Source organism: Triturus cristatus, chromosome 7 (genome assembly GCF_964204655.1).
Source record: "Triturus cristatus chromosome 7, aTriCri1.1, whole genome shotgun sequence".
In the NCBI taxonomy this organism is placed as follows: Eukaryota; Metazoa; Chordata; class Amphibia; order Caudata; family Salamandridae; genus Triturus; species Triturus cristatus.
In genome coordinates this window covers 1,876,445,754-1,876,473,448 of record NC_140590.1, presented here as the reverse complement: position 1 = coordinate 1,876,473,448, position 27,695 = coordinate 1,876,445,754, and the positions used below count along the sequence as shown (strand labels likewise).

At 50.0% G+C, this 27,695-nt stretch overlaps 2 long non-coding RNA genes across 2 annotated transcripts in view; one reads left to right on the top strand and one right to left on the bottom strand.

The window, feature by feature from the left end:
• The window catches only part of LOC146813584 (uncharacterized), a 90,727-nt gene extending 66,770 nt beyond the window's left edge, over nt 1–23,957 (bottom strand). The window contains exon 1 of the long non-coding RNA XR_014966045.1: nt 23,655–23,957. This is a non-coding gene — a long non-coding RNA (uncharacterized LOC146813584). The remainder of the gene's footprint in view (nt 1–23,654) is intronic.
• The window catches only part of LOC146813583 (uncharacterized), a 105,636-nt gene continuing 100,344 nt past the window's right edge, over nt 22,404–27,695 (top strand). Inside the window, exons 1-2 of the long non-coding RNA XR_014966046.1 lie at nt 22,404–22,569; nt 25,502–25,581. This is a non-coding gene — a long non-coding RNA (uncharacterized LOC146813583). The remainder of the gene's footprint in view (nt 22,570–25,501; nt 25,582–27,695) is intronic.

Sequence of the window (27,695 nt, the reverse complement as noted above, 5' to 3'; positions counted from 1 at the left end):
AAATTGCTGTATGGATTAGTGATTCCATGATTGGCTTGTTTGGTTTACTTGTCAGACCTTAGTACAGTGCACTGAGTGTGCCCAGGGCTTGTAAATCCAAATGCTGCTGGTGGGCTTGCAGCACCGGTTTGTGCCACCCACAGAAGCAGCCTAAATGTGTCTAAGGCCTGCCATTGCAGAGCCTGTGTGCAGTCTGCTACTGCCATGTTGACTAGGCAAGTGCACCCACTTGCCAGTCCCTAAACCTTCCCTTTTCTTCATATCAGATACCCCTATGGTAGGCCCAAGGGCAGGGTGCATTGTAAGTATAAGGTGGATATGCCCTGGTGTGTGTGGCATGTCCTAATAGTGAATTACAGACATTTTCGTTTTTCACTATTGCAAGGCTACCTGTTCTCCATAGGCCAGAATGGGCAGTTAGATTATTACATTTTATAATCCTAATTTACTCAGGGAACATGGTAGAAATACGAGTTTAGTATGCCTGAACTCACAGTGATAAAATAAATCTTTTAGTGAAGTTGGTTTTAACAATCTCTGTTTGAAAATACCACTTTTAGAAAGTAGGTATTTTCTTGTCTAACTATCCAGGACTGCCTTTGCTAGGCTGTGTATTCCTTGTCTGGAGTTTGAGTGACAGGGGCTGTGGAATTTCAGGGGGCTGGGGAATACCCAGAGACAGGGTGAGTCAGCACAGGGGTGAACAGAGAGATCTGCATCTAGATGGGAGGGAGGAGTTGCACCTGGAACCTGAATAGGACAGTGCCTGCCCCCATCAGTGCTGGCTCCACCCCCTGTGGTGCGTCTGATGTCACTGCCCTGCACTGTGAAAGGAGAGAAGGAATCATGTCAACAGAGTGCTTCAGAACTGGTTTGGACTGGGCAAAGGCCCCTCTGCCCTCAGAGGACAAAGGATTTTGGGGTATAAATATTGGGCCCCTGATCCCAAGAAATTAGATCACTTTTGGACTACAAGAAGAAACCTTTGCTGAGGAGAGGAACCTGAAGAAACTGAGGAGAGACTATCCCTAAGCTGAAGTGCTGCTTGTGGTATTGGCCTGCAGTGGTTGCCTGCCTGCCAAAGGAAGGAGAAAGGAACTTTGTGTGCTTTATTTCAACTTGTGAAGGGCTTGGAAAAGGGCTTTCCCCTGACCGAAGTCTCAGGACCAGTAGACTTCACCAGCCTTTGTGGATTGCTGCTGGAAACGCTGTTTCAGTGGCTACAGAGGCAGGGAGCTGTGGCCGACTCTCACAACCGGCCCGGTGTCCTGTAGGCACCCCATCGAACAACGTCTGCATCGAACAACGCAAGCTCTGAGCTCACCGACTCCGTCCTGACGCCGTCACCAAGCTGTTGCCTGCACCGTGACTTGTGGACACTGCAACGTGCAACGCCTCGCTACACCAAATTGAACTGGTCTGACCAACACGATCACTGTTGCTGATTTCAAGTCCTGTGAACGCATCGGAGTTGGGCAGCGCTCGCACCCTTCGCGACGCACCGCCTGACTCGTACCGCTGTCCAGACTGATCGACGCCAGCTCGGCCATCCGGCTCTGTCACCGCACCTCAAGCTGCAAGCACCGCATCGAAGCACCGTTTCGCCCTGCAACGTACGTCTCGGACCCACCGACTCCGTCAACGGGCCGTTGCCTGCACCGCATCAAGGTACAACGCGTCCTGCAACGCTTTCTTTTCTGCACCGCGACGAACACCTCAAGTAAAAGGTACTGTGACCGAGTCTGTCGACATTTGAGTGGGCCTGGACCGCTGGATTTGTTAGACTCTGTGTTATTTCAGCAACGCTGTCGATGGACAGGGCTACCGATTCACACAGAACTTTGATTTAAGCCTTTTTAACAAGAACTCTTGATTTATAATAGTATTGTGGTTTATTTCTGTTGTTTATGGTCTTGTGGTAACTCTATATAAAAGATACTTATTTTTATAAATATACAACCTGTGTGGTGTCCATTTGTAGTGTTGTCACTTGATTACTGTATGTGTTCACAAATGCTTTACACACTGCCTCTGAGATAAGCCTGTCTACTCATGCAAAGCTACCAAGGGGGTGAGCAGGGGCTATTTTAGGAGTGTACCCCCTTACCCTGACTAGAGGAGAGGGTCCCTATTTGTCACAAGTACCTACCGGTGCCAACTAGAGACCCCCAATTCTAACATTGGTGGTCAGCGGTGAGGATTCTGGACTTGCATTTGTGACTCATGTACAGTGATTGGTGAACACTACTTAGTGAGTGCAGACCATAACGCAGCCACGTCCTCCTGATACTTGTTTTTGCCAGGGATCTCTATTTCTGCAAAGTAATGCCTGGTTCACCCACCATGATAACGGCAGCATCCATTGCATCTGTTGACTGTGAGTGGGAGGAAGAGAAAATAGAAAGCTACGCCGACAAGCAGCTCAGGAGCTTCTGCAAAAAGTTTACAATTTCCATGACCGGACTCTCCAGAAAGGAGCAGTTCCAAAAGGCGCTGAGGGCCTGGGTCGAGGCAAGGCAAGCCCCTGGAAAGAGAATGAGGATGAGGATGCAGAGCGGCAGCTTGAAGGACCACTGGGTCCAGAAGGGAGGGGTGCAACCTCCCCGTTGGGTAGCAGTGTTTCTGCCCGAGGCCTGTCCCCAGAAGAGTTGGCAGACAGGAAAGAAAACAGGATGCATGAAATGGAAATGGCCAAGCTCAAACTGAATGGGCAACTGGAGTTAGAAAGTAAGAAATTGTCTCTAGAGGAAAAGAGATTGCAGTTTGAACATGGCAAGGTTTTGAGGGAGTTGGATTTAAAGGCCAGGAGCTTAGAGATTACTCCCTCTGGTGGCAGCAGACCGTCAGTGCCTGTGGAAGCGAGAGGGTATATCCCCAAGGATGTGGTAAAGGAATTTTATAAGAATGATGATATTGGGCTATGGTTCAGAGCCTATGAGGTAGCAATGTCTTCCCACCGGGTCCCTGAGAGACATTGGGGAGCGGGGTTGTGGGGGCGGTTCCTTAGTGAGGGGCGGGACACACTGTTAGACTTGCCTTCTGAAGTCCATAGTTCTTATAGCCACATGAAGGATGCATTAATGACTAGGTATGGTTTGACCCCTGAACGCTATAGGCAGAGGTTCAGGAATTGCAAGAAGATAGAAAACAGTACCTGGGTAGAATATGTCCCTTTCTTTTGCAGAGCATTGGATGGTTGAGTGAAGGGCAGCAAGTTAATGATTTTCAAGGTCTCTTTGATTTCATTACATGGGAACACTTTTCCAATAATTGTTTTCCAGAGCTGCGCCAGCACCTGATTGATAACAAGCTGACTAACCCTAGGAAGCTTGCTGAGGAGGCGGACCGCTGGGTGAGCTCCCGGGTCCACAAGGGTCACATGGGAGACTCAGCCAAAGGTGGGCAGGGTCCCCAGCAGAAGAGTGGGGGGGACAAGGGTAAACAGAAGGAGTTCCGTAAAGGGCCCCAAAGTAATTCCAAAGGGAACCAAGGGGAAGGTTCTCAGCCTCCCCCTGAGAGAAAGCAAGGGGTCCCGACAGGTAATCCTGTTCAACAGGGACCCCTGAAATGTTACAAATGCTGGGACCTGGGTCATAGGGCGAATTACCCCAGGTGCCGCAAATTTGGAAAAGCAGCACCCCCTGGTGCTCCACTCCGGCAGATGGCAAGTGTAGCCCTGGGGGAGGAGATTGGTGTCCAAGGTGGGTGGGGTCCAGCAGAGATGTCCCTTGTCTCTTTAGGAGACTGTGAGGTTGTCCCAGGGACCCAGCTGTCCAATAACACTAAGACATATATGGGCAGTGGGTGACCATCAATGGCCATAAGGTGGAGGCTCTTAGAGATACAGGAGCCAGTGTGACAGCTGTAAAGTGTCACCGGTGTCTCAAGAGCAGATTGTCCCTCATGCATTTTGCAGAGTTGTTGCCGCCGATGACACAGAGAGCCATTGTCCAATGGCTCAGGTTTCCTTTGAGTATGGGGGTGGTCTCTGGTGCTCTTCAGGTAGCTGTGAGGCCCGCCATGCCTGTTGACTGTTTGTTGTGGAACGATTTGGAGAGCTCACCTTGGGGAAAGGTGGAGAAGAGTACTCACTTGGAGATGGTGAGTCTGCCTGACTGGGCGTGTGTGACCACCCGGTCAATGGCAGCCCGTAGTGGTACTCAAGAGGACCTGGAGCCTGAGGGGGAGGCCCAGGAGCCTGCCTTAGAGAGGAGAGGCAGGGGGTACGGGAAACTGGCCCCCGAAGTGCCCACGGCCCAGGAGGAGGTAGGCCCTGAGGGAGATGCCCTGGAGCCTACCGGGGAACAGGTAGCTGAACTGAGGGACTTGCCTGAGCTGACCCATTGGCAGCAGGAAGGAGGCCCCTCCAGGGAAAAATTCTGGCAGGAGCAGAGAGAATGCCCTTCTCTTGAGGGCTTGCGGCAACAGGCTGCAAGAAAGGCAGCAGGTGATCAGTCTGGATCACATTGGATCTACTGGGAGAACGGTCTTCTGTATAGTGAGCCTAAGGTTGCTGAGCCTGGGTCAGCCCGTGTGCTCCTGGTACCCCAGAGTTTCAGAGCCTTCCTACTGGGGCTGGCTCATGATGTGCCATTGGCAGGACATTTGGGGCAGGACAAGACCTTTGAGAGGCTTGTCACCCACTTTCATTGGCCCCAAATGCGCAAGAGTTCAGACACTCACTGCATAACATGTCAGACTTGCCAGGCAAGTGGAAAGAGTGGGAGGAAGCAGAAGGCTCCTCTCCAGCCATTCCCTGTGGCCAGTACCCCCTTTGAACGGGTGGGGATTGACATTGTGGGGCCACTGGACCCCATGACAGCCATGGGCAACAGGTTCATCCTGGTCTTGGTGGACCATGCTACCCGGTACCCGGAAGCTATACCTCTGAGGACAGTGACGTACCCCGTGGTGGGACGAGCACTGATGGGAATTGTCTCTCGAGTGGGATTCCCTCACGAGGTAGTGTCTGACCGGGAAACCAATTTCATTTCCAAGTATATGAAGTCCCTGTGGCAGGAGTGTGGGGTAACTTACAAGTTCACCACTTCTTACCACCCCCAAGGAAATGGGTTGGTTGAAAGATTCAACCGAATCCTAAAGGGCGTGATTATGGGTCTTGAGGAACCTATGAGGAGTAAGTGGGACGTCCTCTTACCATGCCTGTTGTTTGCATACCGTGAGGTGCCACAGAAATCTCTAGGCTTCAGTCCCTTTGAGCTTCTCTCTGAACACCCAGTCAGAGGACCGCTGAGTCTGGTCAAGGAAGGCTGGGAGCAATCGCCCAGAAAACCTCCCCAGGATGTATATAGCTACATGCTGGCCTTCAGGAACCAGACTCGGCATTTCAGACAACTCGCTGAGGAGAATCTGGAAGCCAGCCAGGAGGAGATGAAGCGATGGTATGACCAGAATGCCACTCTGGTAGAGCTTCAGCCTGGTCAGAAAGTGTGGGTCATGGCCCCAGTGGAGCCCTGCGCGCTCCAAGATAAGTGGACCGGACCATTTGAGGTTGTAAAGCTCAAGAGTCCAGTTACCTTCTTGGTGGACTTGCGGTCTCCCAGGAACCCCATGCGGGTCCTGCATGTCAACCGCCTTAAGCCCCACTTGGAGAGGTCCGAAGTGGGCATGCTCCAAGCGACAGATGCTGGAATGGAGTAGGAGACCAAGCCTCTTCCTGACCTCCTGTCTGCAACAGAGCAAGATGGGTCAGTTGATGGTTTAAACCTATCTTCCACCCTGACCCCTGAGCAACAGAATGACTGCCGACAGTTGCTGGGACAATTTTCTGATCTGTTCTCCCTGGTTCCTGGTATCACAGATTGGTGTGTCCATGATGTGGACACAGGAGACAACTTACCTGTGAAGCATAAAACTTACAGGGTAACTGAAAGGGTGAGGGCTTGCATCAAAGAGGAGGTTTCAAAGATGCTTGCGCTAGGGGTGATTGAGTCCTCTAGCCGTCCTTGGGCCAGCCCAGTGGTCTTGGTCCCAAAGGCTGCAGCACCGGGTGCCACACCCGAACTCTGGTTCTGCGTGGACTACCGAGGGCTCAATTCGGTCACGAAGACTGACGCGCACCCCATCCCCAGAGCTGATGAGCTCATTGATCGGCTAGGGGCTGCACGGTACCTCAGCAGTTTTGACTTGACGTCTGGGTACTGGCAGTTTGCCTTAACTGATGGGGCAAAGGAGAGGTCAGCATTCTCCACACCAGATGGGCATTTCCAGTTCCGGGTTGTGCCCTTCGGGATGAAGAATGCCCCAGCCATCTTTCAGAGGTTGGTCAACCAGGTGTTGGTTGGACTGGATGAGTTCAGTGCCGCCTACCTGGATGACATCGCAGTGTTCAGCACCAGTTGGGAAGAGCACCTGTGCCACCTCTGGGAAGTGTTGTTGGCGCTGCGAAAGGCAGGCCTCACAATCAAGGTAAGTAAGTGCCAGATTGGGCAGGGTTCTCTGGTGTACTTCGAACACCAGGTGGGGAGCGGCCAGGTGGCGCCCCTACAACCCAAGATTGAAAACATCCTGGCTTGGGAGCCTGCCAAAACCCAGACAGAGGTGAGAGCCTTTTTAGGACTCACTGGGTACTACAGGAGGTTTGTTAAGGGGTATGGCAACATTGTTGCACCCTTGACAGAGCTGACTTCCAGGAAGCAGCCCAAGGAAGTGATTTGGACTGACACCTGTCAGAAAGCTTTTGAGGCCCTGAAAGCTGCCATGTGCACGGCGCCCGTGCTCCTTGCACCCAACTTCTCCAGAGAGTTTATCGTTCAGACAGACGCTTCAGAGCATGGTGTGGGGGATGTTCTGGCACAGATGAATGAGGAGAGCCTAGATCAACCCGTAGCCTTCATCAGCAGGAGGTTACTTCCACGGGAACAGAGGTGGAGTGCTATTAAACGTGAGGCATTTGCTGTGGTCTGGGCACTAAAGAAGCTGAGGCCATACTTATTTGGGACTCACTTCCGGATTCAGACACACCACAGGCCCCTCAGATGGTTGATGCAGATGAGGGGTGAGAATCCAAAGCTGTTGAGGTGGTCCATTTCCCTACAGGGTATGGACTTTGCGGTGGAACACCGCCCTGGTACAGAACACGCCAACGCTGATGGTCTGTCCAGATTTTTCTGCCTTAGTGATGAGAATTCCCAGGAGGTAGGGTGGTTCTCCCCACATTTCAGCTGGAGGAGACACGTGTTAGACCTGGCACCATTGGCGTGGGTCTCCCTTCCATTTTTTGCTGTTGCCTCATGTGTTTTTGCTGGTGTTAGATGCTTTGGGCACTGTGCCACTGCTGACCAGTGCCACAGTGCAAGTGCTCCTTATTGTAAATTGATGTAGTGATTAGTGATTCCATGATTGGCTTGTTTGGTTTACTTGTCAGACCCTAGTACAGTGCTTTGAGTGTGCCCAGGGCTTGTAAATCCAAATACTGCTGGTGGGCTTGCAGCACCAGTTGTGCCACCCACAGAAGCAGCCTTTTCAAATGTGTCGAAGGCCTGCCATTGCAGAGCCTGTGTGCAGTCTGCTACTGCCATGTTGACTGGGCAAGTACACCCACTTGCCAGTCCCTAAACCTTCCCTTTTCTTCATATCAGACACCCCTATGGTAGGCCCAAGGGCAGGGTACATTGTAAGTATAAGGTAGGCCATGCCCTGGTGTGTGTGGCATGTCCTAACAGTGAATTACAGCCATTTTCGTTTTTCACTATTGCAAGGCTACCTATTCTCCATAGGCCAGAATGGGCAGTTAGATTATTACATTTTATAATCCGAAATGACTCAGGGAACATGATAGAAATTCGAGTTTAGTATGCCTAAACTCAGAATGAATAGATACATCTTTTAGTGAAGTTGGTTTTAACATTCTTGTCTAACTATCCAGGCCTGCCTTTGCTAGGCTGTGTATTCCTTGTTTAGAGTTTAAGTGACGGGGGCTGGGGAATTCCAGGAGGCTGGGGAATTCCCGGAGACAGGGTGAGTCAGCACAGGGCTGAATAGAGAGATCTGCATGTAGAAGGGAGGGAGGAGTTGCACCTGGGACCTGAATAGGACAGTGCCTGCCCCCATCAGTGCTGGCTCCACCCCCTGTGGTGCGTCTGATGTCTCTGCCCTGCACTGTGAAAGGAGAGAAGGAATCATGTCAAAAGAGTGCTCCAGAACTGGATTGGACTGCGCAAAGGCCCCTCTGCCCTCAGAGGACAAAGGATTTTGGGGTATAAATATTGGGACCCTGATCCCAAGAAATTAGATCACTTTTGGACTACAAGGAGAAACCTTTGCTGAGGTGAGGAACGTGAAGAAACGGAGGAGAGACTATCCCTAAGCTGAAGTGCTGCTTGGGGGATTGGCCTGCAGTGGTTACCTGACTTCCAAAGGAAGGAGAAATGAACTTTGTGTGCTTTATTTGAACTTGTGAAGGATCTCCAAGAGCTTGGAAAAGAGCTTCCCCCCTGACCGATGTATCAGGACCAGTAGACTTCACCAGCCTTTGTGGATTGCTGCTGGAAATGCTGTTTCAGTGGCTACAGAGGCAGGGAGCTGTGGCCGACTCGCACAACCGGCCCGGTGTCCTGTAGGCGCTGCATCGGACAGTGTCCACATCGAACAACACAAGCTCTGAGCTCACCGACTCCGTCCTGACGCCATCACCGAGCCATTGCGTGCACCGTGACTTGTGGACACCGCAACATGCAACGCCTCGCTATTCCAAATCGAACTGGTCTGACCGACACGATCACTGTTGCTGATTTCGAGTCCTGTGAATGCATTGGAGTTGGGCACCGCTCGCACCCTTCGCGACGCACCGCCTGACTCATACTGCTGCCCAGACTGATCGACGCCAGCTCCCGCCATCCGGCTCTGTCGCCGCACCGCAAGCTGAAAGCACCTCATCAAAGCATCGTTTCGCCCTGCAAAGTACGCCTCGGACCCACTGACTCCGTCAACGGGCCATTGCCTGCACCGCATCGAGGGACAACGCGTCCTGCAGCACTTTCTTTTCTGCACCGAGATGAACGCCTCAAGTAAAAGGTACTATGACCGAGTCTGTCGACATTTGAGTTGGCCCGGACCGACGCTGTAGCCGGACAGGGCTACTGGCTCGCACAAAACTTTGATTTAAGCCTTTTTAACAAGAACTCTTGATTTCTAATAAGATTGTGGATTATTTCTGTTGTGTATGGTCTTGTGGTAACTCTATATAAAAGATACTTATTTTTATAAATATACAACCTGTGTGGTGTCCATTTGTAGTGTTGTCACTTGATTACTGTATGTGTTCACAAATGCTTTACACACTGCCTCTGAGATAATCCTGTCTGCTCATGCCAAGCTACCAAGGGGGTGAGCAGGGGTTATTTTAGGAGTGTACCCCCTTACCCTGACTAGAGGAGAGGGCCCCTATTTGTCACAAGTACCTACCTGTGCCAACTAGAGACCCCCAATTCTAACAGTGTGGTTTTGTGCATGTGTGGTTGTGTGGTTGTGTGTGTGTGTGGTTGTGTGCGTGTGGTTGTGGTTGTGGTTGTTTGTGTGGTTGGTTGTGTGTGTGTTTGTGGTTGTGTGTGTGGGTGTGTGTGGTTGTGTGTGTGTGTGGGTGTGTGTGTGGGTGTGGTTGTATGTGTTGTTGTGGTTGTGTGTGTTTGTGTGTTGTGGTTGTGTATGTAGTTGTGGTTGTGTGTGGTTGTGTGTGTGGATGTGTGTTTGTTGTATTGTGTGTGTGTGGTTGTGTGTGTGTGTGTGGGTGTGTGTGTGTGTGGTTCTGTGTGTGTGTGTGGTTGTGTGTTGTGGTTGTGTGTGCGGTTGTGAGTGTGGTTGTGGTTGTGTGTGGTTGTGGGTTTGTGTTATTGTGTGTGTGTGGTTGTGTGTTTGTGTGTGTGTTGTTGTGTGTGTGGTTGTGTGTGGTTATGTGTGTGGCTGTGTGTGCTTGTGGTTGCGTGTGTGCGTGATTGTGGGTATGTGTGTGATTGTGTGTGTGTGTTTGTGCGTGTGGTTGTGTGTGTGTGGTTGTGTGTGTGGTTATATGTGTGTGGTTGTGGCTGTGTGTGTGGTTGTGTGTGTGTGGTTGTGTGTGGTTGTGTGTGGTTGTGTGTGATTGTGGTTGTGTGTGTGTGGTTGTGTGTGTGTGATTGTGTGAGTGGTTGTGCGCTTGTGTGTGCTTGTGGTTGTGTGTGTGATTGTGGGTGTGGTTGTGGGTTGTTGTGGTTGTGTGGGTAGTTGTGGTTGTCTGTGTGGTTGTGTGTGTGGTTGTGGTTGTTTGTGTGGTTGTGTGTGTGGGGGTGATTGTGTGTGTGGTTGTGTGTGCTTGTGGTTGTGTGTGTGGTTGTGGCTGTGGCTGTGTGTTGTTGTGGTTGTGAAAGTGGTTGTGTGTTTGTGTTAGTGTGTGTGGTTGTGTGTGTGTGGTTGTGCGTTTGTGTGTGTGTGGTTGTGTGTGTGGGTGTGGGTGTGTGGTTGTGTATGTGGTTGTGTGTGTGGTTGTGTGTGCTTGTGGTTGTGGGTGTGGGTGTGTGTTGTCGTTGTTGTGTGTGTAGTTGTGGTTGTGTTTGGTTGTGTGTTTATGTTATTGTGTGTCTGGTTGTGGTTGTGTGTGTGTGGTTGTGGGTTTGTGGGAGTGTGTGTGTGTGTGGTTGTGTGTGGTTGTGGTTCTGTGTGATTGTGGTTACATTCGATTTGATGAGAGTTAAGCAGAGATGTCTGCATTCAAACCACTAGCGAGTAACTGCAACTCTGCAGCTACACATATCCCTTGTAATAAATACAAGAGGAACATTTCCGAGGCTGGTAAATAAGATATACTTCCAACAGTAAGGTACTGTCATTTCTTTCCCAGTTAAATAAAGGGTGAGTACAAATATGTGCATGTTATAGGGCAAAAGTTAAAGGCCAGAGACAATTGGGAAGCAATCTGGTATATTTTGGGAACCAATGGAATTGTCAGAGTATTCCCCGTTTCCTTGAATGGACAATTTAGATGCACCATTTTTCTCACGATTGGATTTAAAAACCATTATGCTTGCGACTTTGAATCTAGATGACATTGTTTTTTTTTCTTAATTGCAACAAATTGTAAGATGTCATTAAGGAAGCTTTTACAGAGAGGTCAGGGGTTCGAGAGTAAATCCACATGCACGCCTCTGTACCTTACAGCCTCTGGATCGCCCTGTAACTCTGACACAGCACTGGGTGCGGCCACCATCACCCCAGGTCCCCCACCACAACAGGCCTAGTTACATACACCCTGCTGATTCCAAGGCCCCCCCAGATCAAGCAAGAACAGGTCCATTCCCACTCTGGATAGGTGTACCCCATCTTCATCAAACACCCTATGGACTTTGCATGCAGCAAACCATGCCTGATGAAGCCAAATCCCCCTTGCTCGGGGTATTTACGCTTGGCGCTGTTAACCCTCCTGGGAGAGGCTTCTACGGCCTCCCCTGACCGGAGGCCTCTAAACGTGGGGTTATCTCCGATCACCATATCTCACCTGCCCCCAATTGGTTGCTTATCTTAGCAGCAGTGCCTTCCTACCCATGAAAGTCAAATCATTGCCTCCCAGGTGTATGACCAAAATGTAGGGAGAGGAGAACCCCCCCCCCCCCCCTAGTCTATGCTGCAGCTTCTTAAAGTAAAGCAATGCAAGGACGCTAAACACAATTGTAGAGCACTGCACACCCTTCTATACAACTAACCAAGCTAGTACATAAACCACCATAACACTGCACCCCACCAAACATCCGGTGCCACACCTGCGTGCCTTCGGTATACTCTCAATTCGCCTGTACCTAATACGTTTAACCTGTCTTCCGGCCACTCCCCTGGGTGGCTTACGGTCGGATGTACCTCTTAAAACCATGGGATTCCCATCGTCCCATCTGTAAGCTGCGATCCGCTCACAAGCCAGCCCTGACCGCTGTGGTTGCTGTCCCTATCCTCACCGAGTGACTGCACCAGCGCTTGCCTGGACACGCATTGCCTGACATATTTAAGCATGCCTACATTACCTGTAAAACCTGAAAATCGGAAAGGGACATGCCAAGTATTCTTAATCCCTTGTAGCCCATCTGTGCTTTCACCCCTTGTTACCAGAGCGCCGGGGGAGGAAGCAAATGCTGTGGATTTGAGGATGGAGAACATAAAGCAAATGTACTCGCCCCATCTAACTATGACGGCAAATGTGTTCTGCGAGTAGCGTTCTTGGTGCTTCAAACACATATTTTCAACACTTGCAGCAACGGCACCTATCTTTGGCGTGACAATTTAAATCAACCCCCTTGGATGACAGGGTGGATCTAACAACTGTAGCCCATAAGCCAGCGTTCGCTAGAGGTATACAAGTGTGTCCCACAGGGCCAGTGCTCTCGGCTAGTGGAGCCCTGGAGTAAATCATACGCATTACTTGCCTGCCCTATTTGTTTGATTGCCTGCAAGTCTATCACCGCCTGCAAGCGATCTAAAGATGCGAAGTCACCTTGCTACTGTCCCCACCCTGGCGTGAGTAGTCCTGTGCCAGTGGATGGTGAGAAAGGGAGGACAGTCTGCCCCGAATCCAAACCCAATCTGACTGCGGACTTTGACGGATGTTGTGTAGCCGTGCCGGTGCACCCACCCTGGTGTGGATTACCCAGCCCCGGGTTGTACTATCGCTGGGATGCAGGAGAGGACATGTAGGATCTTTAATACACTTAGTCAGCCAGAGTCCTCCAACAAGTGCACCCCATACCTTGAGGCCCCCTCTAAGCGCAACCATTCCTACCCTCCTGGCTGGGCCATCTTTGGGGCAGGCAGTCACATAACCATAAGTGAATTGTCCTGTGGTACCCACGGCTTATGCTGAGGGACATCCCCGTTACTGGCCACTTCATAACATGGCCATTGCACGCTAGCGCCACACCTTCGGCCTGCGAATATAAGTGCTGGGATTCCAGGCTGCTGTCTCCACCTAGCGCAAGTCATTCACATAAAAAAACCTCTGCCAGAGTTAAACCATGGCGCAGGCAAGTGGATGGGGGAGGGGCACAATAAGACAGCTAGACTAATGGGCATGCCAACGTTTCTTAATCCCTTGAAGCCTTTTAAAGCTCTACTGCCCTGGTTCTCCAAGAATAATAACTGTGCATGGCACACCCCGTACAATCGCAATTATTTCATGATATTTAATAAAGCTGTTATTTGCAACGCAACTTACTGTTACTAATTTTATCACACTCAAAGAGTGAAAGAATGAGCTAGCTACTCATGCACTGCACATTACAGATGGGGTTAGCAGCAGGCACATACCCTAGTGAGCTATCTTGTTTAGAAAGGATCTTTGACCTGGGGATTACACCTCGATCTCTCTGCCAAGTGCAAAAACACCCTAAGAAATGTACTTGTATTCAAATCTGAGACCTATAGATGTATATACCTATAGACCTGCTACATAACACGGCCATAATGCGTGCTACCCCCGCTCCTTCTGCCTGCAAATATAACTGCTGTGATTACAGGCTGATATCCCTTCCTCGTGCAAGTCATGCACTTTAAAACTTCTGCGAGAACCCTGTCGCGGACCAGCAGGTGGGGACAGGGGGCACTATAATTCCAGCTACCTAAATTCGCTGGAATAATGGCCATGCCACCATTTCTTCAACATTGTAGCCATTAGTGCTTTAAACACATGGTTTCTCCCACTGGGGGCAGAAGCCCCCCTGCACAGCCCATCCTGCTTACTTGCTGTAGTCCTATCACAGTAACCCTACCTGCTGACCAACAGTGACTCTTGGTGCTGAACCAACAATAGCCCTGGTTCGATTTGTATCCCCCGGCATTGCTAGCCCTCCACAGGAAGTGTTCCGAATAGCCCTGCCCTTTCCGATGATCCGTGGCCATATCTTTTTCTGAACCTAAACCTCCCTCGTATGCCAATTCATGATTATTCGTGAATACCTTATATGAACCTACCTCTTGTAGAGTTAACTATGATGTTAAATCCAACCTCACTCATGGAAGGGCAACCCACTTTCAACAATCCTTCCGTTAGCCACAAGCAAGGACTTTTCCAGATGTTTAAAACTTCCCTCGCATCCGTGATTGGTGCGACTTGGTCCTCACATTGTGTGAAGAGCACATTATTCTCAATAACAAATCCCAAACAGGTAACTCGTGAGCTACTTGTGGCTCCTGAACGCCCCTGAAGTGGCTCTCAAATGAATTTTAAACCTGTCCCGCTTACAAAAGATTTATGTATATTGAGAAGACCGCACTGTCCACACCCGGACCCTTCAAGTAGAAACCAGACGGACCCATCGCCAGCCCTCATGCTAAGACAGAAACACTACATAGCCATGAACGTGCCACCAAGTGGTCCTGCGAGTTGACATAGGTGGGCCATTACGTCACTTTTGGAAGTCCAGGGTTTACTTTCTCACCTTAGGGATTTCAACTAAACAGGCTGGACTAAGACCGAAAAACACATGCCCATAAACGTGCCACCATGTGTCCTTTGAGATTAAACAAGTAAAAGGCTTTATTGCGTCAGCCAGACCAAAAGTGGAGTCAGAGCAGAATGGTCTTAGCGTCGGCCAGAATGTAGGAAGTATATGTGTGGCTAATGCAGGCTCAAAGGTCTGTGCAGATTGGTGTCTTTAAGAAAAGAAAACAATAACTGGCCCGCAATGAACCAAGAACTGATAGTGACTTGTGCTGTCCACTTAGGAACACAGCAGCAGCTCACTAACATTACTGCAAATAATATCTGTGACACCCACCAATTCTCATTCTTGAGGTCCTGTTTTGATCTAAGAGATACTTTATATGGATGTTGCGTGGAACCAACACAAACATTTCTGCAAATTAACTAATATTTCTCACACACCGCCCGCATTACAATTGCACTTGAGGCAAACGGTAATTAACACAATCCGCTAACAGTATATAAGCTATCAGGGGGCCCCTTCGGAGGCTGGGGCCCTGGGCCATGATCCACTTTGCCCAAGCCCAATGGCTCTGACCCACCGCTTCCTGAGATGCAGGTGGTCACCCTTGGCACTGATGCCTCGGAAGGTGCCAGCAAGGCTTGGGTAGGTTTAGTCATGCGCAAGTGCGACACTTCTCTAAACCAGGCCCCCAAAGCTGTAAGAATGGCTTGGGAGGCAGGCACTGCAACGCAGAAGATAACCGATGGTGAACTGAATGACCCCTGTGCGGTTAAGCCACGTGAATGATTCCCCGCCTGACACCAACCCCAGAGCCGCTCGAGAATGTAAATGTAAATGTAAATGTTGTATACTTGTAAAGCGCACAGCTGCCCCAGCAACGGGGCGTCCCGGCGCTGTATACCACTGGGGAACCCATCCTGGCTTTCCCTGTGAGATGGTCCCTACTGGGCATCTCCAAGGTGAAGACAAGCATCCCCGGCGCGGATGGGGCCGTAAGTGGAGATTAATCAAGCTATTGCCCAGAGTTGCTGAGTGGGATCCATGGTTCGAGTAGGCACCGAGGCGAGAATTATCGAGTCCGCTGACCTTGGCCCAAGACCCTGCCGCGTCGGGAATCGAACCCTGGTCCCGGGCCGACCTCTGCTTCCGGATCTGCCGCCTCTAACCAGTGAGCCACACCACACCACTCCAGAACAGCCCACCACACCGTTGGGGTTGTGCCCCAAAATCCATACATCCCAATACACTGAGGGTCATTGCACAATGCAAGGCTATGCAGACACCCTGAGACGCAGGTTTCCTGATTCATCAGTTCAAAGGCTAAAACATGCAAATGCCATTCTTACCCCTCAGATGTGCCGTGATGTCATAGCCCCTAGCCACGGGAGGCCAGTGTCTGACGCATTAGGCCTCTGGGATCACATATGAAACTCCTCTCTAATGGCATCCAATTGGCATGGAGTACCCTCGGTAACACATGCAATGCACCTTTTAGAAATGATTTACATTTATAATCCACTTTCCAACAAAAACAAAACAAGGGACATCCCTTCAAACACTGGGGCACAGTTTGCAAGCAGGTCGCTAAACATACGATGCCACTGCTGCTGAAAACCTAAGCAATGAAACCCGAACGCCTACCACACATGCACCTCAACTGTTCTGGGCCATGAGTTTTCAAGCCTGTGTGGGCTCAGGTTTTCCCAGACGCTTTGTGGGCTGACCGACGACGTCCCTGCGGGGGGCCCTCATAAGAGGGCTGCCCCTTTAGTGCCACAGGATGGCACACTGGACAGCCTAGTGTCCGGAGACCCCTTCGGGGTCACGCTCGTCACTTCCGGCTGAGGTGGGGGTAGGGGAGAGGTATGAGTTCCTCCCCCGCCCACCTGGTGGCCACTTTGTCCCTCACCCTGACGCCGTTACTATGTTCGGCAGGGATCAATCGAAAAGAACTATGAAATTGTCTGGTCAATGTGGCGAAGTAATGCACCCTGGAATAAGACCACAAGGTGCCTATTAGCAATCAGTCGGGGACAGGTGAACTTTAGTGGTCTGAATTCACCCCCCGGCTCCCGGGGCATGGAGCTCGGCTGGGGGAGGCGATGAAGCCTGCGCACAAAAGGTATATCTGCACTATGCGTAAAATCACTGAGCAGAGGGGATTTGGCTTCATTAGACATGGGTGCTACACGCCAAATTCACAGGGTGCTTTGAGGACGATGGGGTACATTTGTCCAGTATAAGCATGGACCTGTTATTGCTGGATAGGGGAGAGGCCCTAGAAATAGCAGGATGTAAGTAGGAATGCCGGCCTTGGTGGGGGTACCTGGCTGCGACAGTCGCCACACCCCGGGCTGTGGCGGAGTTACAGGGTAATCCAGAGGTGGAAAGGTACTCAGGGGTACCCTCTTCAGGAGCACTAAGGGTGCTGAGGCCGAATATCGCCAGGAAGTCTTTGCGGTGGACTCTGAGGTGCGACGGCCCCCCATCTGTCCTACGGCCAGATGGAAACCTGTACAACCGGGGGTCGCTTGAATGCTCCGCCCCTTGCAGGGGGGGCGTGAGTAAGGAGGTAGGCCGACAGTTCACTGGAAGTGGGAGGGGCTATCCCCTCACCACAACCGCTAAGCACCGATTGGCTAAGGCCACGATGCAAGTTGGCCCATCAGGTGGTAGGCCGCGAGGGCCGGCTTGCCTTTGGATCGCCTGTAAGATAACCCACCATGTTGGCATATTTGGTATGCTAATAAACCTGCAGAAATTTTCAATGTCTTGTCTGTCTATTTATGTTACCTGTATGTTGCTGCGTGAGGGCTGGTGAGTGTGGCCGATATTGGCACTAACCCGGTGGCCATAGTCACCAGCTCGGCCCCACTCGACGGGATGACCGGCCCGCGGTGAAGAAATGCCACAGACACACCCCCTCACAACCAAGTCAGGACCTGGTACAGCCTGAGCCCCCAGGCTTGGATCAAGCAGGAGGTTGGAGCCACCGGTTTCCTTTATTAAAAATAAGGGAAAGAGGAGGGGTGTCGGGGGGGCTGAAAATGGCCAGCACTCACCGCAACAAGAGCGACACAAGCTGTATCCCCAGACCAAGGGACGCAACACACCTGGTAAGAGGGGGCGCACCCAGCACTCCCGCCCCCTCCCCCCGTGTATTTACCATGGCCTGCTCTAAAACCTGCCTGCGTACAGTGCGGCCAAGAGCTGTCCTTGAGTGCGTGGGAACGCCGCACCACACACTTGCATCACTAGGCAGCAACAGGCCCCCGCAGGCGAAGGCCCAGGCCATTATCTGGACAGAAGAAGGCCGGGGGGGCCTCGTGGCACTCACCCCCCCTTATCCCCCATGCTGCAACTGGCGAGCGAGGGCTGGGCCACCGGAGTCGGGTAAGCCGCATTAGACTGCCTGGAGCCTCCGACCCCCATACACCCCTCTCCGGTCTGCAGAAAGCGAAACGACCAGGGGAAGGGGCCGCTGACCAAAGCCCTCCTGGAGCTGTTGTGCCCCCCCCCCCCCCCCCCCCAAGGCGGCCGCAGCGACGGCAATGGCCGGACTTAGCAGCCTTGTCCCCGAAAGGGTGGGGAGGTGAAAGACACTCACCGCATTACACAGAACAGCTCCAGGTGATCCCATATCCCACGTCCCAAACGGCGTCAGGGCAGCAAGAGAAAATCCTTAATTTACTATTTTTGGTATTCACACAAGGCATTTAGTAGAAGTAAAGTTAGAAATCCTAACTTTACTACGACTAAATGCCTTCTGTGAATACCAAAAGTAGTAAGTTCAGGATTTTATCTCGGATTAGTTCTGTGAATCGGCCCCAATGTAAACAAGCATTGGCATAGCCAATAGGTCTCGCTTTTAGGACCTTATAAGTATTTAGTTATGCAACTATTGCATGGCTAAACACTTATAAGGTCCCAAATGCGAGCCCTATTGGCTATGCCAATGCTTGTTTTTAATCTAACTAACCTTTCAGCCTCATGCCCTGAAGTGTTGAGGTTTCAGATGATGGTTTGGAAACCAGCTGTGCTCGTTTGGCATGCTGAGCTAGCTCTTGTTGTTTTCCGCTGCATTTTGTTTTTAAACCTGAACGTTTCTGCAGCAAGCTCCCTGCTGTTGCAGTGTCAGTGTGTAATTCCCCATGAGACTCACTCAGGTCATGCAGCTCTACAGTCTATGGATGTAGAAGAATTTTAGTAAATGCTGCTCATTTTTAGGTCTCGCCTGAGCCAGCGCTTTAGCGCTGACCTCGCGAGAGCTTTTGTAAAAGGGGGATCTGGAAGTGCAAACTAGTGCTTTTCAGGCCTCCAAATACAGTGCATGTGCACAGGGCGCGCGCACCATTTGGCAGCCTGAAAAGCACTGCCTGATCAGTTTCGCGGCCGCTTTGATGTCCTCAGTGAGCCGCGCGGACACTGAGGACATCAAAGCGGCCGCAAAAGTGCACACCATTTGCCACCCACTTCCTGCTTGTGTACTCTGTTTCCTAAGCAAGGAACTGATTTAGCAAACCTAATCCTCCCTCAAAGGCAGACTGATCGCTCCCACTTAAAAATACAGAACGCATTTGGTTTACTCCGTTCCATAGTACATATGAGGCAAAAATAGAGCAAACTAGTTTGCTCTGCATTTTTACCAGCGTGCAAAATGTTTAAGTAACGGCCTGCTTGCTTCTTTTCGCTTTATGAAAGATGAAGCAATAATGCACAATTGATTTGCTTTATTTCTATGTTTCTATGTTTTTTTAACATATTAATGTCCCTGCGTCAATGCCGGTGCGTCGTAGGTGAAGAGCAGGAGAAGGGACTTGCTGTTTCCGCCATGAAGGACCGTCTCCGTGCACTCTGCAGCTGCGCATAATTTAAGACTACCCTTGAGCCGCTGGCACCAGTCGAAGGTCTCTGCGCTCATTGACCCAGTACAGAAAACAATTCCCCGGGCATCACGAGAAAGGCGGCAGTAAACTTCTCAACAAGCATTTGCAATGAAATAGGTCTCGCAGTTTCACGAGTTAAAGCTATTGGCATTGTAAATGACAATGCCAATAAGCATTGTTATTAGCAATGTCAATAGCTCAAACTCGCGTAAATGCGAGACCTAATGCATTGCAAATGCTTGTTATTTTCTGCAAACGTAAGCGCGGTCAGTACCGACAAATGAATGCGCTTGCGTTATTCAAAGTATTGAAAAGTAATGAGTCGGAATGGAGTCAAATAAGCAAAAATGTCCCCTGCTGTCTGTTTAAAGCTCAGGTTTAGAGAGTGGGGTCCGCCTGGTAACTGTATTCAGAGTGGGTGCGGCGTCAGCGCGGCTGTACAAATATTAGGTGGGTAACAGCAGAGAAACCCCTTAACGCTGCACGTGTTTTACTAAAGAAACACAAAACAAATGAGCTATGCAACATGTATTGTAATGCCTAGGAGGACACAATGAAAGGTACCAATACAATGTTGAACATACAGGCGCCTCTCCCAAGGCCGGTAGGGTTGGGACGGTGTCACTAAAACCAAACCTTGTTTGTCTGCCTGCCTCGAGCGTCCGACTGACTCATTTGCAGGCACGCATGTAATGCAGTTGGAGGAAGTCTGATCACGAAGGATCGGGAACGCCAAAACATGAAGGGGGAAATGTTTTATGATTATGCAGCAGCTGTTCGGTTGTTGCAGTATTTTCGGTTTTATTGAAACTTTTTCGGAGATATTTGAACCCTGCGTTCTGGAACGGCAATTTAGTGTGTTCGTGTTTAGTTTAAAAGGGAATATTGTATCTCGCTAACATTGCTTCTAACAAAGTTGTGTATTTAAAAATAGGTTTCCTTATTGCAAAATAACTCTTTCGCCGTAGGTTCCATAGCTGGTGTTGTTGACCAGTATTTACAAAGTCTTGCAGACATTTTGAACGGCATAGGGAATAGATTTTTAAGTGAATTGACGACTATGGAACAAAGAGGGTTGCGTTCTGGTCCCGGCACTTCCACTTGGCCATAGTGTGTGATCCTGGGCATCGCACGTCACTGTTTTGCATTTTATCACGTACACTTACCAGCGTTGGTACAAGATGTTTCAAATAACACCACAGGCTGACCCACTTGCAGCCCCGCCAGTAATGTAGCCGGAGGAAGACTGTCACGACGGATCGGGGAAAATCATAAAATTAAGTGGCAATGTGCGCTAATTATGAAGCAGCTTTTCAGTGGCAAGCGGTGGTCACTGCCAGGCACACGATTTTAAAATAATACAAATCGCCGCCCAACGTTGTTAATTGCAACAGCCTCCTAATATGTTAGGGGACAAGTCACCCTGTTTAAAAAATAATTAATGAGTCCTGAATCAATTAATAGAAATAGCTTCAGAGGTTTATCGTAGTTGGACTGTGCACTCAGGGAGGGTAAAATACCGGAAAGGGCATGAAGTATGCATGTACTTCACAAATGTGGAGAGGGGAAAAAAGTCCAGATTTAGATACTGCATGTCTCGGTTCAAGACAGCGCATGAGCGCCGTCTAGACCAGAGACCTAACAAGCATTGGCCGCACGGCAGTAAAAGTAACGCCGCGCGGCCGTAAAAGCGAAAGTCATCGCGATCGCTCTGAAAGCGAAAGTCATCGCGATCACGATGACGCGCTAAAGCACGAGTTTTCAAAGTGCTGCTGAAGGCTAGTGGTTCGCGCGTGCACGCTCTCGTGAACGCAAGCGCTAGGCCAGCCAGCAGCATTTTGAAAACTCACCTCCAAAATGTCTCTCCGAGCCAGCGCATGCCCTGGGCTCAGTGAGACCTAATAAACGGCTCATCCTGAATACAAATTACCACCCGTGTGGCCTGTTCAACAAAGCACTGGAGACCAGTGTTGGACACTCAGAGAAGAACTGGGCACAGTGGCCAGTCACTGCTGTGAGCCGCTGCACTCTGCAGGTGTGAGGGCAAAGTCTGACTCTGCGAGAGGAGCCATAGAAGGTGGTGCAACGTCCTGAGCTTGTACAAATGTCCAGTCATGATTCATGTGAGTGACACGTGTGCTCCTTGAATGAGATATTCACACCTCACCCGCACATGCAGGAGTAAGTGTTGCCCCTAAGCTCCCACTGACCCATGAAGTTCTTAGCTTTAAAAGGAACCCCTTGGCATTTCAGCGAGCTAGCAGCAGTATCTGGGCTCTGTATCGCCAGGGACAGCTGCAGAACTTGTACCAGGACACTTGACTTGTGCCGGCCCCGGAGAACCAGCTCAATGGTTTCCCTTTCACAAACCACTGGTTTCAGGTGCGATAGTCCTGATGGTTCCGCTGTAATGGACAGGACTACAACTCCCAGAATGCATTATATTGTTAAAGAAAAGCCAGGGGTGACACATGGTATCACTGATGGCATGGATTTATCTGGTATACTGGGTGTTACGTAGGTAAAAAGTGCACTTGCTGTGATGTTTACATGCTGTGTGCAGTGTCTGGATTGCACATTGCCTTGCAGGTTGGTATTTGTGTGTATTTAACAGGAGGTTGTGGGCCGTGTTTGTGATGTGAAGCTTTGTGTGGTCTCTGTTACTGTATCCTGCCAGGGCACTGTGTCCTTTCCTTGTACCTACAGACCACAGTCACTGCCCTCTGATAGTCCTTCTTGTATGTCTAAGATTGGCACCAGAGTTTGGCTTTACAAGTCTGGAAGAGGTGTGGTGCAGCGGCTAGGGTGCCTGACTCCGGACCACAGGGTTCAAGGTTCGATCCCAGACGCCAGCGGCAGGTTAGCCCAGCACCATGTGACTCTGGGCAATAGCTCACTTAATCTTACCGATGGACCCCAGCGACGAACCACCTCTCCGCAGGTAGCTGTGTGCTTTACAAATGTTGGTATATCATTTCACGGTCCCCATGGGCTGGTGATGGTAGAATGCAGGGCTGCCCCGGGTCCACGCAGGGGGCCCTCCTAAGAGGGCGGCCCCCCTTAGTGCCACAGGATGGCACACGAGTCCACCTCCCAGGGTTTGGGACCCTCGCGGGTCCCCAATGCCCACGTCACTTCCGGGCAAGAGGGGTTGGGGGGGGAGAGGTACATATACCTCTCCCGCCCACTGGTCACCCTCTTTTCCCGCTGCCCTGACGCCGTTTCTGTCGTGCTGCGGTAGAGGCCGACCTTCCTTGCACGAGGTTAGTCCATCACCCCAGCCACCCCTCCACCCAAGGGCCCCGCCACGCGGGACCTTGCCCCATGTACAGATGCCCCGGCCCCCGAGATGTCCGCTATCTGCCGACACCAGTGTGGCAGGGGTCAGGGGTGCGACGGGGGTTTGGGTGATGGGGTGTTTGGCATAGGAGGCGGCAGCAGGGAAGGCCTGCTGGCATCCGCTGTTGCTTGGCCTCGGATGCGGGGACAATACTTCCCGGCTACTAGGCACCAATTAGCTTCAGACGTGATTTAAGGCGTATGGGAGCCCCCGGTGGGTAGCCCATGGGGGAAGAGAGCAGCCGACTCCGGCATCAGCGCCGAGGGTCGGGAATTTCCTTATCGGAGCCAGGCCAGGGGGGCAGTCGGCGAGTTGTGAGGTAGGGGGGGCGGAGAGTCACGTTTGCCCCCCCCACTTTATGTACAGACGAGCCCCCAGCAACTGCGCCGAGTGGCGGGGAGTGCAACTTTGCGGGGGAGGGGGCCAGATCGACGAGTCTCGCTTGACCGCCTCCCCTTGAGAGTGGACTGCCTATCCTTGATAGCGTTGGGCCAGGCCTCGCCATGCAGGGCCCTGTGAGCGGGTAGACCCGGGGCTCGATCCCAACTACTAGAAGCATGGAGCGCAATGGCAGGCAGAGTGAGAGGGGGATGCAAGAGTTGTACACCGGCCTGGCAGGTTGCGGTCAGTGCATACACCCCCCCCCCCTCCCCGTCAGCCCGCGCTGAAACAGCTTCCGGGCACACACACAGCCGCCGCCCCCACCTCCCAGTACTTCACAGACCTATCGAATGTTAATGAGGCTTTGTCGTTTTTTTCACCCCGTCTAGAGCCCTTGCATCGCCACTCTGACTACTGCTGTTAGAATTGGCACGTTACACAATACCAAGCCCTGGCTGCTGAAACCCCGAGGAATCGGGTTTTTGCTTGCGGTAATCTGGAGGCGGGAGACTAGCCTTTAAATCAGTAGTCTCCCGCATGAATCGGGAGTGTCGGAATGTCTGCCTACTATCTGTTAATTGCATTGTGTCTCCACTTTGAAAAATAAAATGTTAGTTATGCCCTTACCTGAGTTAGCGACCGCTCTGGTGTCCCTCAGACGCGCTGCTGTGCCCTCTATCTGTGCAACAAACACTATTTACAGCAAGTTCAGGCCGTTTCTCTACTGAGAGCCTCCACCGCTCTCTGCAACTTTCTGGTCGGTCCCCGTGACCTCCGCTACGGAGTCAGTCTTCGCCGGACTTTCTGCTGCCACTTGAAGCACTCCCTCATCCCAGCGGCAGGGGTGGGGTGCAGGTTACAGTGGGTCCGAGCCGGTCGGCCAGTGGTCCACGGGATCTCATACTGCCGCGATACAGGCAGCGATCTCCTCACGCGGTGAGGGGGGGTTGCGTCAGGAGCCACGCTGCATGCGTCGCTTTTGTGGTAGCCTGTGGGCATTTGGTGGCGAGTCAACCCCCCCTCCCTTTTAGGGTGCCACGGTGCCTGCCGCTCTACCAGGAATTATAGAAAAATAGCAGCTAAGTATGCACTCGTTTTAACAAAATAATCAATTACTCAATAGGCTTTATTACAAAAGCAAGACAAGCCACCAGGACCTAATCGTGAAGTATTTGTATCGACTTTTTCTACTAACTCTGATTCAGTTAAAAAAAGCATTTTACAAAGATGGGATTTGTTTCAGACAGAATCTGATTTTAAAGGAATCTTTTCTGAGTGACCTTTGCTTGCATATAAAATATCTAGCAATCTTAAAGAAATTTTGAGTCGCACCACAGTCAGTTCTGACATTGCCTTTAGAGGTATGACGAAATGTATGAATTGCTCACATTGCAACAATGTTATCATGGGCAGGTATGTTACCCATCCGTGGACTGGTAAAAAGATTATGTTGAATTTTGATGCGAATTGCAACAGTCGTCATGTGATTTATTTGATCAAATGTCCGTGTGATTTGTATTATGTTGGCAAAACTGAGAGGGTGCTACGTATTCGTATAACTGAGCATAAGAGTAGAATACGTACTAAAACCATAAGTTCACCGCTAGCATTGCACTGGTTAGAGAAGAAGCACTCCATTGCTCAATTGAGATTCTGCGTTCTAGAGAAAGTTTCACCACGTTTAGACAGGGACATGACGAAACTTTTGTCACAACGCGAATCCTATTGGATTTGGTTTTTGCAAACTTTACTCCCAAAGGGGTTAAATGATAAATTTGAACTGGCATGTTTCCTTTAAAACAATTCTTTCCTAGTTGGTTCCTGGTGTGCATTATGTACATTACTAAGTGAGTAGCTGTTATTTGCTCACTTTATGTTGACATTGTATTGTTCTCATATTCTGTAACAAAACTGAGATTGTTATGATGACACATTTTGTAACAAAGTTGAAACTGTGATATTGTTCTATGTTAAATTTTATGTTTATTGCTTTCTTATTAGGTATTTCCATTTGCCCTAAGGTCTCTTAATTTTATTTCTTTTAATTCCTTTCATTTTAACTTTATTGTTCCTGTTGAACGTCGTCTCTCGACATTTCTCATTTTTTATTCATTTTTTTTATTCATTTTTACTTGGTGATGGGCTTCACGTTTCAATATGGCGGCTGTTTTAACAGCCTGTTCTCGAGGTCAACTGTTGCACAGCATGATATTCAGCATGGGCGGGTGGCCCGCTAGATGAACTACTAACTGAGTCCTGTTTCTATGTTAGTTTCGCAGTTTTTTTTTTAAAAACGTGATCACGCAATGTTTCTCGAGCCAGAAACTTGGCGTGTCTGGTCGTGGAGTTGACGCTGTATTCAAAGCTTGTTGGTAAGCGCGTAATCTTTAGCGTTATATCTAGTTGGTCCGAGGATGGATATTCTGTTCATAAGGCAAGCATTTTATTTCTATTTTATGTATTTCCTGCTACAGATACCCGTGTTGAAAATTCGCATTGGTACAAAGATGGGTGTTGGACTTTTACTGTTGAGGCGACGTTAGGCTGTTGGTTGGTAAGCGGATCCTGTTGGTCATCGATACGTATAGTCTTGATTACAGGCACCCCATATTGATGCAGTCTCTTTTGGATTACAGATATTTTACGACAACGACAGTCTTGATATAACCCCATTTATTGTGGACTGATTGATTCAGCGTATTGATATTAGAATCCACGTACTGCAGTACTTTAAGGTACGCTTCCCAGTCGCTGTTGATCTAGATTAGCACAAATTTATATACACAGGTGTACCTTTATTAATTTTCAATATTAATTTTCAGTCTTTGTGGCAGTGGGACATTAGGTACGCTTCCCAGTAGCTGGTGATCAATATTAGTACGGACTTGCCATATTTACACGGGTGTTGACTTTTATGATTTTTTAGTCTCTTTTTGGCTGTGGGACTTTACTTGCACTTCTCATGGTTGATTCTTTCTTTGCCTGTCGCAACATCATAACACACAAACCCCTGGCTCCTGTTGAGTCCACTAACTAGTAAAGTATATCATTGTAGGCAATTTTTTCATCTGTAAATCATATTTTATTATTGTTTATACTTGTAGATCCCCCTGACGAAGGGCTCATGTGATAGCCCGAAATGCATTGGAATTTTCTGTTAACAGGCGAAACTTAAATAATGTATTACTGCTGACTACAAGCAACGTTCTGTTGATTTCACATAAGAAGCTATCTGCATTCACCAAGAATAAAGGCAGAAGACTTCATTTGTTATCCTGAAGTTTATTTTTGGAACTATTTCTACTATTGTGTTTTCATCCTATTGTGATTCACTGGTCAAAGAATTGGGTTTGAATTTTATATTATACTGTTTATAAATGTTTTGAAAACCTGCTGCTGTTAATTCCGAATACGTGAGTACGCCCCATTGGGGCATTTAGTAGTGCACTAGCTATTTCTAGACATTGGTCTAGAATTACTAATCCTTTTGATCTACCAGGAATGCCACCCATTGTCTACCCCATGGATTTCGATGCGACCAAGGGATTGCGTTGGCTGGCGATCGGGTATTGGGGGTGAGAGGATTGTTTCAGGTTTCCCTTGTTAGTGATTACACCGCGTTAGGCAGGCGGCGTGGTGCGGTGGGAATTACCTACTTTGTGTCTGCCCAGGCTTGAACAGCCGACCTGTTCTCCATGTCCGCTCATCCCCCAACTTATAGTTTTGACCCTCCGGGTCACAGTGGAGGGTTGCTCACCTTAGGCGCCGGGCATGCTTTCATCCGCCTGTGGGCATTAATTTGGACTCTGGGTGGGCGGAGCTTTTAAGTGAGAGGAGCCTTCTCACACACACCGGATGGGCCCCTCCCCTGCCCCAGGACAGTATCTTTCACGGTCTAGGGTGACGCGTAGCGGACGGTGAATAAGGGGGGCAGGAGTAGTATTAGTATCGTGCTGCCGCGGGGCCCCTCGGATGCATAATTGCTCCCTGCCCAGAGAACTATACTACTGTTTCCCTCTTGGGCGGCATTGCCGTACTCGGACGGGTGGTTGGCGTTGTTGCGGTCTCCCTTGCACCCGTGGTACACGCTGAGTTGGCAGCGCGCCTCGGGTGTTGTGTACATGGTACTAGACGGGCGTCGTGCGCGGTGAGTCCCACGGGCAGGGAGGTCCTTGGGGGTCCTTTTTCATTCTAATTTCTCTTGCACATTTCAATATTACATAAGGCAAATTTGGAATAGGGAGGCAGTAGTATACACTGGTAATTGTCTGATCACTCTGCTGGATTCTAAACACCTCCGGCAGCAGGCTCTCCCGGTATAGCGGTACCGACGGATAGAGCGGTGCTGCCTTCCTGAGCGGTTGCCAGGCGAGAGGTGAGATCCTGTACCCAGCTTTTGCGGGTGCATGCAGGTTCATATATAGGCCGCTGACATTGCATTGGCCTGATATCCTTTTTTGTATAGTTTATTCACTTCATTTATGTGCAGTAGCGTTTTCCTAACAGGTCCTGACGAAAGCCCGATTCACCTTTGGTCTTCGTGGGCTGAAACATGTTGACCATCTAAAACCCACACCATAGCAGTTTTAAATCCATACTGCAGGTGTACTGCCTTTTAAATTCTGACAGTAGGCACCTTTTGATTAAAGTTGGCTTTGGTGCCTCCTA